Below are 13,453 nucleotides of genomic sequence, written 5' to 3' on the forward strand. Positions count from 1 at the left end.
TATGCCCCTGGGTTAGAGTCATCCTTGAAATGTGGTCCACAATCATGGAAAGATGAACAGCCTTATTGCCCAAACAATGGAGTCCTTCCCTCATTGCCTGTAATCTGAGCCATTATACCCATTCTTATTCCTTTTACCTACTTTCCCATGTAATCTTTGTCCTACCCAATATAAACAGCTGGTTTATGGGCAGGTACAGAGCAGATTTTCATAGATGACCTGCTGCTCTCCCATACTGCCTGCATTATTGAAATAAACGCTCATATATAATTCAACCCTGTCTCTGCTTAATTAGCTCAAGTAGTGATAGGCAGCCCGGACCCTTTGGTTGTCTGGTTTCAATAGTACAGAGAGTTCCCATATACCCCACACCAATATATCCTAGGTGTGGGATATATTGATACATTATTTTTCATAGAAATTCATACTTTATGCACTATCCTTTGTTGTTACCTGATGTCCTTTTTCTGTTTCAGGATCCCAACCAGGGTTCCACACTACATTTAATGTCATGTGTCCATAAGCTCTTCTTGGCTATGAGTTTCTCATACTTCCTTTGTTTTTGATGACTTTGACAGTTTTGAGGAGTATTGTTCAGGCATTTTATAGAATGTCCCTTATTGGTATTTTTTTCATGGGGTTTTGGTTTTTCAGAGGAGGACCACAGAATTAAGTGCCATTTTCAGTACATTATATTAAGGGTAGATTGTCAATATGACTTATCAGTGTTGATGTTGACCTTGATCACCTGGTCAAGGTAGTGTTTGTCAAGTTCCTTAACTGTAAAGTTTCTCTTTCATTCTTTCTTTACATTCCATATGTACTCTTTGGAAGGAAGTCACTGTGAGTAGTTATGCTCTCCCTCCTCGAAGGTGGAGTATCTACATAAATTATTTGGAATTCTGTGAAGGAGGTTTGTCTCTTCTCCTGTGTGTATTTATTTATTCAATTATTGTTTATAACAGTATTGACTCATGGATATTTACTTTATATTTGGGGTTATAATACAATTACTAATTTATTTTGTTTGTGAAATTATTCATAGTTGGCCATTTGGAGCTCTTTCATTTGGTTCCTTTGCTCCTTTGGCATATCCTCATCAGCATGCGCGCGCACACGTGTGTGTGTGTGTGTGTGTGTGTGTGTGTGTGTGTGTGTATGTGTGAAAGAGAGAGAGAGAGAATGAGATGTACTTTCTTACCTTTTGACACTAGCTGATGCTCCAAGATCTATGGGATAATAATACATAGTATAACATCTCTGTATTTGGAGTTTTAGAAAGAGAGGAGAGAATGTGGCTGAAGACATGCTTGAGGAGACGATAGTTAAGAAATTCTAAAATTGATGAAAGACATAAACTCACAAATTTAAGAAGTTCAACAAACCCCAAGCAGATTAAATGCAAAATGAAATAAAAACAAACCAAGAAATAAAAAATTCCAGATTAGGCAAATCCTAATCAAACTGCTCAAAACTAAAGAGCAAATCTTACAAGCAAGAGAAAAACACATTAAATCATGGAAATAACCATTGGAATTATGGCAAACTTTTCACCTGAAAAAATAGAGAATTAGAGACAATGGAATGGTATCCATAAAGGTGATAAAAGGAAAAAACAACTCGTGAACCTAGAATTCTATATCCAGCAGGAATAGCCTTCAAAAATAAAGGCAAAACAAAGATTTTTAAAATAGATTACAAAGTGAAGAACTTGTCTCTAACAGACCAGGACTGCCAAGAAATGCTAAAATAAGTTTCATGAGCTAAAGACAAAAGAGAACCAGGTTTGGCGACTAGGGAGAGAATAAGTGAGGACGAGAGGGAGACACTGAGAAGAAGCTGAAGGATGTGGGTTTGGAGGAAGCGAGGCTGGCCCAGGAGCTGGAGAAGGTGGACAGCCAAGATAGAGCAGCTATGACTCTGGAGGCAGCCCAGGCAGAGACTAAGACTCTGGACTAGCAGGAGAGGCAGTGCCATGGACCATAGCAAACGGCAGTGGCAACAACCGGAACTGCATGATGACCTGAGGAGTGTGGAGAACTGGCTGTGGTACCCCCAGACTGCTACCTGGCTGGAGAAAACCAGCGCCTTCAAGTCAATATTTGAGAGCCACCATGATGATGACCCTTTGCCATCATTAATAACTTCAGATTGAACTGCCTCCCAACTCTACTTTCCCCATGTTCTGGAGTGAGATTAGTGTAGCCTGGGGGCAGACAGTCTTGCGTCCCTGGCCCTGTCTAACACAGTTGGTCTGGAGCAACTCATCCCCTGTGGAAACCACTCCTATCTGAAGTCTTTAACAGAGGACTCCATTGAGCTGTCCTTGTTCTGTATCAGGGGGGCAGAGTTTTCGCTCTCTCTCTCTCTTTTTAGTCCTCACTTGAGGACATACTTGGAGGGAGGGAGGGAGGAAGGGAGAGAGAGAGGTAGAGAGAGAGAGGAGAGAGAGAAACATCGATTTGAGGGAGAAACATTGATCGGCTGCTCCTCAACTAGAGATCAAACTCACAACCCAGTTATGTGTCCTGACTGGGAATAGAACTGGCAACTTTTCAATGCATGGGATGATGCTCAACTAACAGAGCCACTCCAGGTGGGCCAGCGTGCTCTCTTGCATAATAATAAGTTTGACCAGATGATGATGGATTTCCTAGCAGTTCAAGGAAAAAGCTGAGAAAGGTAAGCTGGGTACTCTGCATGTCCTACAGGATCCATGTGACAAGAGCCTGATAGAAGATCTTGGAGCCAGTGGTGAATTCTATTCCATCAGAACCAACCTGAACATGGAGGAGCCAGACAAAGGCACTCAAGATCATGCTTAGATATTTTAAGTGGAGTCTTGCTTGGTCTCCTTACGGTATTGTGAAAAAAAAAAATTTTTTTTAAATGAGGGAGAGGGATATTTTCTTGCATTAAAATATTTTATTTGTGGAAGTCTTAGCAGATCAAATGTAAAACTGAAGAATATAAGAGGTTTATAATTTTAATAATGAATAGCCATACACACATTAAGAGGAATGAAAATACTGCCCAGAGCAAGCTGAAAGCCATTGATGTCTTGCCCAGCACAACTTTGTTCTTCCTTGTACTTTTCTCTTCCCTTCTTCCCCACCTGGACAAGCAAATTCAAAATGACAACAAAGTTTAAATTACAAGGTGATGGGATAAAGGGTTGTAGCGGGAAAGAACTGAGGGTGGGTATGAGAGGGGAGAGGGTGGTAAAGAAAAATGTGTAGGTCTTTGTTGGGGTCCTGCCCCAGCAGGTCCAGGGGTTCCCAAAGGTGTGGACGGAGTTGGCGAAGAAGGAATGACACAGAGACAGCATTCAGTTGATCAGCCTAGCCAGGTTCTCCAGTCAGGTTCTCCAGCCAAGTGTTCTAGCCAGGTTCTCTAGCCAGGTTCTCCAGCCAGGTTCTCTATTTATTCTCCTGTTACATCTGTATTTATACCATTTGATTTTAATCATATCCATTCTATTCCAAAGGTTAGGTCGTTTGTTATCTCCATTCCAAGGTCACTACTCTACTGTTCTGTTAAGCTACAAGGAAGTAACTGAAGGAGATTATCCTAAGTGAAGATTATGTAGCTTAAGCATGATTGTTTGTAGTTAAGGTGATTAACTACCCTCCTGGCACTTAGTTAAGGGGTTTTACTGATTTATTCCCTTCCTTAGTCCTGTTAATCCCTAACTCCAGGGAAAAATCCCCACCTGGGGAAACAACCTTTCTCGGGGAGGTGGGCCTGGTTAAAACACATAGCGCTAAGAGGGGGAGCAAACCTATGCCATATACGCCAGGTCCCTTGAAACATATGCTGTGAAGATGTTTCTTCCCTGTAGCGACTGTCAAGCAGCAAAGATGGACCGGCTTCCGGCAGCTCTTCAGTTTTTTTTTTATGAGAGAATAAAAGTAATTGGCCACTGGTATATGTAGTAGAACTTTAGGAGGGAGGATATTCATAGATTTTTAAGGTTTTGCTGTGATGTTTACTGTCAACCTCCCTCTCCTTTCGTCCCTGAGAAACTTTAAATAAATTTCTATACATTCTTCAATGAGGAAAAAAAAAGGCAACAGAGACCAAATGGAACCTTGGATCTGTAGAAAATAATGAAGAATACCAGAAATGGTAAATATCTGCATAAATATAGAGAATTTTTTTGTAATTTCATCTGTAATACACATACACATAGAATAATGACTATTTAAAGCAAAAACATTAATATATGTGGGGTTTATAGCAAAATAGATGTAGAGTTTAAAACTATGAGAATACAAAAGGAGAGAAATGGAATTAAACTGTCGTACATTTTATACACTTAATTAGTATACTCATTTCAAGATTGGTTGTAATAACTTCAAGATGTGTTTTTAAAAATTATTTTTATTTATTTTTAGAGGCAAAGGGAGAGGGCGAGATAGAAACATCAATGATAAGAGAGACTCATTGATCGACTGCCTTCTTCATGCCCCCCATGGGGGACTGAGCCCACAGTCTGGGCATGTGCCCTGACTGAGAATGGAACCATGACCTCCAACCACTGAGACACACCAGCTGGGCGAAGATGCATATTTTTTAAAAAATTATTGTTGAAAGTATTAAGATGTCTCCCATTTTACTACCCCTGTTTGACCCCCTCTCCCCATCTCCCACCCCATCCCAGGCCTCCACCTGTCTCTTGTCTGTGCCCATGGGCTATGACTAATTTGTACTTCTAAACCCCTTCACCTTTCTCACCCATCCCCCCACACCCCTCCCACCTGGCAACTGTTAAAATGTTCTCTATCTATGAGTGTTTCAGCTCTGCTTATCTGTTTATTTTGATTTTTAGATTCAATTGTTTATAGAAATGTATTTATTGTCATTTTATTGTTCATATTCTCGATCTTTTTTCTTCTTCTTCTTAAAGAAGACAATTTAATATTTCGTGTAATACTGGTTTGGTCGTGATGAATTCCTTTAGCTTTTTCTTGTCTAGGAAGCTCTTTACCTGACCTTCAAATCTAAATGATAACTTTGGTGGGCAGAGTAATCTTGGTTATAGGTCCTTTCCCTTTTAATATTTCTTGCCATTCCCTTCTGGCCTGCAAAGTTTTTATTGAGAAATCAGCTGACAGTCCTACGGGCTTCCTTGTAGGTAACTAAGTGATTTTTTCTTGCTGCTTTTAAGATTCTCTCTTTGTTTTTAACATTTGGCGTTTTAATTATGATGTATCTTGGTGTAGGCCTCTTTGGGTTCATTTTGTTTGGGACTCTGCTTCCTGGACTTATATATCTATTTCTTTCACCAAGTAGGGAAGTTTTCTGTCATTATTTTTTAAAATAGGTTTTCAACTTCTTGCTCCCTCTCTACTGCTTCCAGCAACCCCATGATGTGAATGTTGGTTCACCCTTGAAGTTGTCCCAGAGGCTTCTTACACTATCTTCATATTTTTGGATTGATTTTTTTTTTTTTCTGTTTGGATTGGGTGTTTTTTGCTTCCTTATATTCCAAATTCAGTTTTTTTAAATCCTCACCTGAGGATATTTTTTTCCCATTGATTTTTTTTTTTTTTTTAGGGAGAGTGGGAGAGAGAGAGAGAGAGAGAGAGAGAGAGAGAGAGAGAGAAAGAGAGAAAGAGAAACATTGATTGGTTGTCTTTTTGCTTGCTCCTCAACCAGGGCTGGGAATCATACCTGCAGTCCTTTGGTCAGTGGGCTGATGCTCTAACCTCAGAGGCAAACTGGCCAGGGCCCAAATGCTTTTTTTTTTTTTTTTTTTGCTACTCCTCGCCTGAGGGTATTTTTCCATTGATTTTTAGAGAGTGGAAGGGAGGGGGACAGACAGAGAGAGGAAAACATCAATGTTAGAGAGACACATAGACGCACCCTGACCTGGTCCAGGGACCGAGCCTACAACCAAGGTACGTGCCCTCGACCAGATGCGAACCCATGACCCTTCCGTATGCAGGCCGACGCTCTATCCACTGAGCCAAACTGGCTAGGGCTTAAATTATTGATTTGATTCTCGGCATTCTGTATGCTACTGTTGAGTCTCTGTAAATCGTTCTTTATTTCAGTTAGAGTGTCCTTCATTTCTGAGAAGCCGCTGGAAAAGACTTGGATGAGCCTGCAGGTAGGGAGGGGTGGAGTCTCAGAGAATCACCAGGTTCTTTTATAACCATTGTTTTGAACTCTGTATCTGGTAGTTTTCTTGCTTCCATTTTATTTATTTATTTTTCTGGAGATTTGTCCTGTTCTTTCATTTGTGACATGTTTCTTTGTCTTGCATTTTGGCTGTTTCCCTGTGTTTGTTTCTGTGTATTTGGTAGAGCTACTACATCTCCAGACTGGGTAGAGTGGACTTGTGTAGTAGGTGTCCTGTAGGGTCCAGTGGCTCAACCTCCCCAGTGACCTGAGCTGGGCACTCCAGGTGTGCCCCTGAGTGAGCTGTGTACTCTGTCCTGCTGTAGTTGATCCTTAGTTGATGTTAGCATCACTGGGAGGGATTGACCCCCAGGCCAATCAGTTGTGAGGATCATCTGAGACTACAGCAGAAGAGCATCTACTCAGGAGCTGATCCTATGGAACAGGACTTGCTTCAATGTGGGCCTTTTTGCTCATCAAGTCTGCCCCTTGAGTGGGTCACTTGTGAATGTGGTAGGGTTTTTATTCTGGCATGGTTGAAGCTGACCACCAGGTGCACTAGCTCTGGAGCCTCCCAGGAAATGCAAAGTCAGCTACTGCCTGTGCCCTTCCCAGGGCCACCCAGCATGAGCTACAAAGAAATCTGCAGAGGGGTGCTACTTGTGTTGGGGTTGAAAGTGCCCAGGAGAGGCCAAGCTATGAACCAAGGTGGGCTGCTGCTAGTGCTGGAATTAGGTTACTTATTGAGAGGTACGGGGCATGCTGAGGCCAGCTGCTGTTTCTCTGAGAGACTCTAGGAAAGTCCAGCGCATGAGGCAGAGGCCAGTTTTATGGAAAAGCCACTGAACTGGCTTGTACAAGCCTGCAGGTAGAGAAGCAGGGTCTCAGGGCATCATCAGGGCAGAGCGAAAGTGGGAGCCAGGTTGATGGAGATTCAGATATGGTGCCCCTCCTACCCCTTCAGCTCTCACTCTGATTCCAGGCTAGTTAGTTCCTCCCCAAATGTCCCAAGTTCCTTTCAAGCTGCTGCCGCAACGCTGGAGCTCACAGGGAAGGAGGCTGAGTGAGCCCTTTAAGACGAACTGCATGGGGCCAGCAGCCTCCATGTCACAATCCCCCCAGGTTTTTACAGCCAGAAGTTGTGAGGACTTCTCTTCCTGGGACTGGAACCCTGGGCTGGGGGTCTTGTGTGGGGCAGGGACCCTTCACTCCTCAGGGAACCTTCACAGCCAAAATATCCCTCCCAATTTTAAACCACCACTCTGGGAGTGGGACCAGCCCGCTCCGTGATTCCACCCAGCGTCTTGTGCCTTCCCACCAGTCTCAGTGTGTTTCTTTTATAATTCCCTAGTTGTAGGACTTCTGTTCAGCTGGATTTGAGGTGTTTCTGAATGGTGGTGGTTCTGTACTTTAGTTGTAATTTTGATGTGGTTGTGGGAGGCGGTGAGTCCCACATTTATTACCCACATCACCATTTTGACCAGAACCTAAAAAACTTTCCAATATGTGCATTTTAATTTAGACCACCCCTAAAAAATAACACAAAAGATACTATAAAAACAAGACATGTGCCCATGGAGGATCAGTGCTATAAAAAGTCCCCTCCTATTGTAAACAACTAGAAAACAGGGTTAAATGTATGAAAAACTTTCTTCAGCCATTGGACAATAGTCAGTGCAGTATGGTGACCCTTCTTTAAAAAATTCGTTATTGTTGAAAGTATTACATCTGTCCTCTTTCTTCCCCCATTGACCCCCTCCAGTCCTCTCCCCCGCCTCACCCCCTCCCAGGCCTTCAGCACCTGTTGTCTGTGTCCAGGATGACGATCCTTGAGTCAAGGAAACCAATGAGATAAGTGCTACAACTGCGTGTGGGCAGTTTCTAGATTGCAGCACAGAGGAAGGGAACCCTGAGCCGAGGAGGCTTTGGAGAAGCTAAGGCAACTGGAATGTGTGGAGTAGAAAACTGGAGCAAAGGGCACTCCAGTAAAGAAATCTACAGAACTGAAAGAGCCCTGGAGATCTCTGGAAGGGTCCTGTAGAATCTTTCGTTGAATACTCATCTGCACATGCAAAGTATGAAACTCCACAATACTAGGGAAAGCCACAGGGAAAATTAGTATGTTGAACAATTCCAGGAGTTCACACAGTGCTAGAAATAACTTGTATTTCTACTATACAAAGTGCAGACACTATTTCATACATGGGGTATTGGCTAGAGACCTTGAGTAGGGTTAACATAGACTAAAGACCTATCTAAATCCACACTAACAAGGCTTAAAACAAGTTTTCAAAGTATTAAATTGTAACTCAACTGTGTGGCAAAATTAAATCTTGATTGCCAGTAACTTAACTGTATGCCAAAACTAAGTCCAGCACTCTTTTTTTTTTTTTTTTAAATCCTCATATACGTCCCAACTGGGGATCGAACCTGCAGCCCAGGTATGTGAATCGAACTGGCAACCTTTTGGTGCACAGGACAACTCTTAACTGAGCCACTCTGGCCAGGCTAAGACCAACACTCTAAAGAAATGCAGTAAAAACCAGCACCCAGCAATGAAAATGTCCAGTATCAAATAAAAGATTATTAGGGATATTAATCAAATAGGATAATGACCCATAACCAGGAGTAAAAAAAATTGGAAGAGACTGGAAATGAAATATTTCTGATGATAGCATTGTCATACAAGGATTTTGAAACAGCTATTGTAAATGTGTTTCATATATTCAAGAAGGCATAAGAAAACATGTATATGGTAAGGAGAGAAATGAGTGATAGGAAAAGGACTCAAATGGAACATCTAGAGATGAAAAATAAAATATCCAAAATGAAAACAAACCACTGAGTGGAATTAACATTAGATTAGACACTGCAAAAGAAAAGATAATTGAGCTTGAAGATATAGCAGAAGAACTTATCCAAAATGATGTGGAAAGTGAAAAAAAAAAAGACTGGAACATTATTAATAGAATATCAATAACCTTTGGAACAATATCAAGTTGTGTAATATATGTATAGAGTCCTAGGAAAGAGAGAGGAGGTAAACAGAAAAATTATTTGAAGAAACAATGACAAAAAAAGTACAAATCTGATGAAAATTACAAACCTTCAGGTCCATGAACCTCAAAGAACACTAAATAGAATAACCATAAATAAAATTATACCTGGGAACATAGTAATAAAACTGCTGAAAGTTAGGAAAAAAAGAAATTCTTAAAAGTATCCAGAGGATAAAAGGACATTACTTTAAAAGGAACAAACTAAGATGAAAAACTATGGAAGCCAGAAGATACTGAAGCAATCTTTTCAAAGTACTGAAAGAAAAATAAATGCTGTCAACATAGTTTCATACTCAGTAAAAAAATATCTTAAAAAATACAGAGCCCTAACCAGTATTGCTCAGTTGGTTGGAGCATCATCCTGTAGGTGGAAAGGTTAAGGGTTGGACTCCCTGTCAGGGCACATACTCAGGTTGCAGGTTCGCGTCCCCAGCTAGGTGCCTACACTGATCTGTGTTTCTCACATAAATGTTTCTCTCTCTCCTTTCTGTCTCTTTAAAATCAATAATAACATATTCTCGGGTGAAGATTAAAAAAAAGAGAATATTTCAGACTAACAAAGATGGGAGATTTTATTGCCAGCAGATTTGAGCTATTAAAATATTAAAGGAAACTTTTCAGACAAAAGGAAAATGATACCAGAAGGAAAGTTGAATGCATTCATAGAGTTCCAGAAATAGCCATTATGTGGATATATTGTAAAGATATTTTACTCATTTTTTTTTAAGAGTCATTTATTTACTTATTTTTTTAAAGAGGGATAGAGAGATAAAAAACTTGATGAGAAAGAGATATCGATTGGCTGCTTCTTTTTTTTTTAATTAAATCTTTATTGTTCAGATTATTACATTTGTTCCTCTTTTTCCCCCCTATAACTCCCCTCCTCTCAGTTCCCGACCCACCCTCCGCCCTCACTCCCCACCCACTGTCCTCATCCATAGGTGCACGATTTTTGTCCAGTCTCTTCCCGCATCTCCCACACCCCTTTCCCCCCCAAGAATAGTCAGTCCATTCCCTTTCTATGTCCCTGATTTTATTATAATCACCAGTTCATTCTGTTCATCGGATTATTTATTCACTTGATTCTTAGATTCACTTGTTGATAGATGCATATTTGTTGTTCATAATTTGTATCTTTACCTTTTTCTTCCTCTTCCTCTTCTTAAAGGATACCTTTCAGCATTTCATATAATCCTGGTTTGGTGGTGAGGAACTCCTTTAGCTTTTCCTTATCTGTGAAGCTCTTTATCTGACCTTCAATTCTGAATGATAGCTTTGCTGGATAAAGTAATCTTGGTTGTAGGTTCTTGGTATTCATCACTTTGAATATTTCTTGCCACTCCCTTCTGGCCTGCAAAGTTTCTGTTGAGAAATCAGCTGACAGTCGTATGGGTATTCCCTTGTAGGTAACTGAGTTTCTTTCTCTTGCTGTTTTTAAGATTCTCTCTTTATCTTTTGCTCTTGGCATTTTAATTATGATGTGTCTTGGTGTGGTCCTCTTTGGATTCCTTTTGTTTGGGGTTCTCCGCGCTTCTTGGACCTGTAAGTCCATTTCTTTCACCAGGTGAGGGAAGTTTTCTCTCATTATTTCTTCAAATAGGTTTTCAATATCTTGCTCTCTCTCATCTTCTGGCACCCCTATAATTCTGATGTTGGTACGCCTGAAGCTGTCCCAGAGGCTCCTTACACTATCCTCGCATTTTTGGATTCTTTTTTCATTTTGCTTTTCCGGTTGGGTGTTTTTTGCTTCCTCGCATTTCAAATCATTGACTTGATTCTTGCGATCATCTAGTCTGCTGTTGGGAGTCTGTATAATATTCTTTATTTCAGTCAGTGTATGCTTAATTTCTAGTTGGTTCCCCAATATAACATCGAGGGTCTCATTAGTTTTCTTGTAGATCTCATTAAGTTTATTGGCGGCTTCTAAACAGTTCTTGAGAGACCTTAAAAGTGTGGTTCTGAACTCTAGATCTTCCATTGACAATTTTGTCCTGTTTCTTTGTCTCCGCATTTTGTTATGCTTCCTTGGTGCACCCCCTAGTGGTCTTTGTTTGTGGTTTTATAGTTAAATCTTGATTGTTGTAGCTAATTCCAGGGAGGGTTTGACCTCCAGGCCAAGTGGCTATGAGAATCAGCTGTGTCAGCAGTGAGAGAACTTCTGTCCTCTAGGGAGGTGCTAATCTGGCGTTTGCCTGAGGCTATCCGGCAAATGCCTCTGTGCAGGGCTTGGGCGGGGCGGGTCGCACAGAATCAACAGGGTGGGCCGGAGAGAGCAGTTATGGCGGCTCTCAGTCCTGTCCCCAGGGGCTCTGCCTCTCTGAGTCCCAGCACCCGCTGCAAAGCTCGGAGAGAAAGCTGCACTCACTCTGACCGAAGCCAGACAGACCCGCTTCTCCCGTTTGAGTCTGGGTCCTTAAAGACTCGCCAGGATCTGGAGCTCAGAGTCTGCGACTCCCTCCCGATTGAAAACGCCAACCGCGCCCTCCGCCGCCAGCCCGCTCCTTGCACTCCGCACCTCAGAATTTGACTTCAGTACTGCGCCTCCTCTGAGTGTCCGTATGCGTTTCTCTTTCCTCCTAGTTGTAGGACTTCCATTAAGCCAGCGTTCCAGTGGTTTTGGGTGATGTCCGTTCGTCTTTTAGTTTCACTTTTGAAGTAGTTGTTCAAAGCAGCAAACTCCGGCGTTAACCTATGCCGCCATCTTGGTCTGAGCTTCAATTCTGAATGATAGCTTTGCTGGATAAAGTAACCTTGGTTGTAGGTTCTTGGCATTCATCACTTTGAATATTTCTTGCCACTCCCTTCTGGCCTGCAAAGTTTCTGTTGAGAAATCAGCTGACAGTCGTATGGGTATTCCCTTGTAGGTAACTGAGTTTCTTTCTCTTGCTGCTTTTAAGATTCTCTCTTTGTCTTTTGCTCTTGGCATTTTAATTATGATGTGTCTTGGTGTGGTCCTCTTTGGATTCCTTTTGTTTGGGGTTCTCTGCGCTTCTTGGACCCGTAAGTCTATTTCTTTCACCAGGTGGGGGAAGTTTTCTGTCATTATTTCTTCAAATAGGTTTTCAATATCTTGCTCTCTCTCATCTTCTGGCACCCCTATAATTCTGATGTTGGTACGCTTGAAGCTGTCCCAGAGGCTCCTTACACTATCTTCGTATTTTCGGATTCTTTTTTCATTTTGCTTTTCCGGTTGGGTGTTTTTTGCTTCTTCTCATTTCAAATCTTTGACTTGATTCTTGCGCTCCTCTGGTCTGCTGTTGGGAGTCTGTATAGTATTCTTTATTTCAGTCGGTGTATGCTTAATTTCTAGTTGGTTCTTTATCACAACATCAAGGGTCTCATTAGATTTCTCGAGGATCTCATTAAGTTTATCGGCGGCTTCTAGACAGTTCTTGAGAGACCTTAAAAGTGTGGTTCTGAACTCTATATCTTCCATTGACAATTTTGTCCTGTTTCTTTGTCTCCGCATTTTGTTATGCTTTCTTGGTGCACCCCCTAGTGGTCTTTGTGCGCAGTCTTGTAGTTAAGCCTTGATTGTTGTAGCTAATATACTATAATAATACTAGGGGGGATTTGACCTCCAGGCCAAGTGGCTGTGAGAATCAGCTGTGTCAGCAGTGCGAGAACTTCTGTCCTCTAGGGAGGTGCTAATCTGGCGTTTGCCTGAGGCTATCCGGCAAATGCCTCTGTGCAGGGCTTGGGCGGGGCGGGTCCCACAGGATCAACAGGGTGGGCCAGAGAGAGCAGTTATGGCTGCTCTCAGTCCTGTCCCCAGGGGCTCTGCCTCTCTGAGTCCCGCAACCACTGCAAACCTCAGAGAGAAAGCTGCACTCGCTCCGACCGAAGCCAGACAGTCCCGCTTCTCCCGTTTGAGTCAGGGACCCTAAAGACTCCCCCGGATCTGGAGCTCAGAGTCTGCGACTCCCTCCCGATTGAAAACGCCAACCGTGCCCTCAGCCACCAGCCCGCTCTGCATGCACTCCGCACCTCAGTATTTGACTTCAGCACTGTGCCTCCTCTGAGTGTCGGTATGCGTTTCTCTTTCCTCCTAGTTGTAGGACTTCCACTCAGCCAGCGTTCCTGTGGTTCTGGGTGATGTCCGTCTAGTTTCACTTTTGAAGTGGTTGTTCGAGGCAGCAAACTCCAGCGTTAACCTATGCCGCCATCTTGGTTCTCCAGCTGTCTTTGTTTTTTCGATTGGCTGCTTCTTTCATGCCCCTTATAGTTGCAGCATAGCCCTGGCTAGTGTGGCTCAGTTGGTTGGAGCA

General features: G+C 42.3%; 1 protein-coding gene and 1 pseudogene across 2 annotated transcripts in view; both read left to right on the top strand.

Annotated features, from left to right (window-relative positions):
* Window positions 1-13,453, top strand: part of SHLD2 (shieldin complex subunit 2) — a 136,139-nt gene that overhangs the window by 29,004 nt on the left and 93,682 nt on the right. The window lies entirely within an intron of this gene.
* Window positions 1,580-2,984, top strand: LOC308529155 (beclin-2-like; annotated as a pseudogene). Its single transcript has 4 exons — window positions 1,580-1,587; window positions 1,798-1,890; window positions 2,201-2,344; window positions 2,712-2,984. The product of its transcript is annotated as a beclin-2-like (transcript).

Source organism: Myotis nattereri (assembly GCF_964212035.1).
Source record: "Myotis nattereri genome assembly, chromosome: 13".
Lineage (NCBI taxonomy): Eukaryota > Metazoa > Chordata > Mammalia > Chiroptera > Vespertilionidae > Myotis > Myotis nattereri.